Genomic DNA, 2,500 nt, shown 5'->3' with positions numbered 1-2,500 from the left:
TTTGTAGACTTTGCTTAGGGAGGCGCGGTGGCCTCATGGTTAGAATCCTCGACTCCGTGGTCCGGGTTCGGGACCTGGCCGGGAACATTGTTGTGTTCTTGGGCAAGACACTTTACTCCCTCGGTGCCTCTCTCCACCCAGGTGTATAAATGGGTACCAGCGAGATGCTTGGGTAACCCTGCGATGGACTAGCATCCCATCCAGGGGGAAGTAGAAATACTCCTAGTCGCTTCATGCTACAGAAACCGGGGAAAACCTCCGGCCTGATGGGCCACTATTAAGCTGACTTTACCTAGACTTTGCTTTGGTGTATTGTGCACATAAACAAGTATGTGTTCTTCTCTTTAATGGTTAATATTCCTTGACAGGGTTCTCACCGTTCAGAGAGTTTGCGTTCACATTTCTATCTTTATTTCTCGAGATTTTCAATAGACAAAGCGAAATAAATATGACAGACCAAAGTGACCCATACTACAGTATTATATCTTTTCTCCTGCCCTTACCATTCCCGAAACAAAACAATAGTTTTGTTGTTTGAAATAGTTTCTTGTTAAAAGTTTGGTCCACCGTATGGAATATTGCTGGTAAGTTTAACCTTTGCAGGGACATAACCTTGAAAACCCCTGGTTCACATCGCATTGATCCTTGTAAAACAACTGTCAAGGTGATGTTTTATTGTATGAATCAAATGCTGGTAGTGAATGTGCAGCTATGTCACTATGTGTTATTATCCCTGTAATTATCATGAATGTAGAAAATAAACTCTACACTGCTTTATCAAGCTTATCGAGACAAACATATTTAATGTTAACAGAATTACATGCAGAAGTCATAGCGTTCAACACAACTTTTCAGATTCAATACAGCCCAAGTCATACTGGTAATGTACAAGGAAGTTGCACAATAGATTTTGCTTACTGTATGTCTTTGATAAGTACTTTCCAAAATTTGATCACAGAGAATTATTATTCTTTTATTTTGACAATTGGGTGCATGTTACTGTGTGCATTTAAATTACAATGAATGGTATATTTTTAATATTTGATTCTCGTGCTATGGATTCATTTGGTATTGCCATCCTCGAGGAACTTGTGTACTTCTGAAAGTATTTTCAACTGTCGAGAAATAGTGCTCATCTTCACGTGTCGCGCACGTGACAAAGTGACCTTTACGTGCATCACTGCACGAAAGTTTGGTCATCTTGGAAAGATGTTTTCACATCTCACCTTCGCTTCTCTTTCATTTTTTTCCGCAAAAAATGTTTCGATGAGTTTCATCTTAAACCGTTCAATTAGCGTTTCCTTTCTCAAATACAGAGCAAAAATATCCATCGGTTAGCAAAAAAAATGTGCTTAGCCATTTTGGAATAAATACACTATTTTTACCTCGTTTCCATGGTCCAGTGGTCATTCTCACCACCTATAATGAAGATAATCTGTGTCCGCGTTAACCTGCAATCAGGCGTACTTTTCTTTAGACAGGGCGCAAAAAGGTACGCCTGATACAATTTCTTAACGAGTTGTCTGCACATAGTCCAGAATCTGGACTTAACTCTGATTGGCCGAAAAACAATTGAGCTCTTGGAGCCTCGCTCCGATTGGTTACAGAATTGCAAAAAATTGGTTAACAGCTGATCAAATTATGGCCACCAAGAAGGATTTGAACAGGAATGGTGTTTAGGCTCAGTTTACAGCTGCTTTTGCCTCGACTTCATTTTTTTTCAAAAATCTTTAAAGGAAGGGCAGAGAGAATGTATCCGAAGAATTGTTTGTCTGAAAGAAGCCATTATAGTTGTACTTCCTACGGGATTTGGCAATAGTGTTATTTACGGTCCCGAACATTCTAGAAGAAAAAGCATCGTTCCACTTCCACCGACTCGAAAACGTTTGTATTTGAGTTAAGTCCTTTGGAATATATTCGGGAGCAACAAGTTCCAAAAAGAACCGAATAGAACTTTAGTGCTTCCACATTTGGGGAATCAGCCGAGCTTGACAGAGAAATTCGACATTGTTTACCGAAGCGCTGAGCAATGGTTTAGTGACGCACTGCTCACAAAATGATAGTTGAGTAGCTGCTGCTAGAAAACTAGACATATTACAGTGATACTAGCATCTTTTATTGGCACCTCAAATAATCGAGTTTAAATAAAGCTCATTGTACTGTTGATGTCTCCTGATGATAACATGAAGTATTCGGTTTTTCGCCGACTTTACCTTGAAATTCTTTATTCCTTGATGGGTTGAACAGAGAAACTGCACCAACTGTGAAGCGGGATTTGTAGAAGTAGCTTTTATTGTATGGATAAAGTCTGACTTCGCAGACATTCCAGCTAGAGTTTTATTTTGTTCCTTGAATTGCAACGTGCAAGTAATTTCCGGTAAAATCTGATAGGCTCACATTTATAGCATGACACATGATAACATCACTCTTGACAGGTGGGCGGCAGACGACTCGTTAAGAAATTGTATCAGGCGTACCTTTTCCTCCCTCTAAAGAAAAA

The 2,500-nt window shown here is 39.6% G+C and overlaps 1 protein-coding gene across 2 annotated transcripts in view; it reads right to left on the bottom strand.

Moving 5' to 3' along the window:
• Positions 1-2,094: 2,094 nt before the first annotated feature.
• Positions 2,095-2,500, bottom strand: part of LOC137987915 (NLR family CARD domain-containing protein 3-like) — a 27,698-nt gene continuing 27,292 nt past the window's right edge. For both annotated transcript variants that reach the window (XM_068834002.1, XM_068834003.1), the window contains one exon: positions 2,095-2,500. This exon is cut by the window's right edge and continues 3,537 nt beyond it. The gene's annotated coding sequence lies outside the window, so the exon portion shown is untranslated.

This window comes from Montipora foliosa, unplaced genomic scaffold (genome assembly GCF_036669935.1).
Source record: "Montipora foliosa isolate CH-2021 unplaced genomic scaffold, ASM3666993v2 scaffold_395, whole genome shotgun sequence".
NCBI classification, from domain to species: Eukaryota; Metazoa; Cnidaria; class Anthozoa; order Scleractinia; family Acroporidae; genus Montipora; species Montipora foliosa.
This window is presented reverse-complemented; position numbering and strand designations above follow the sequence as displayed.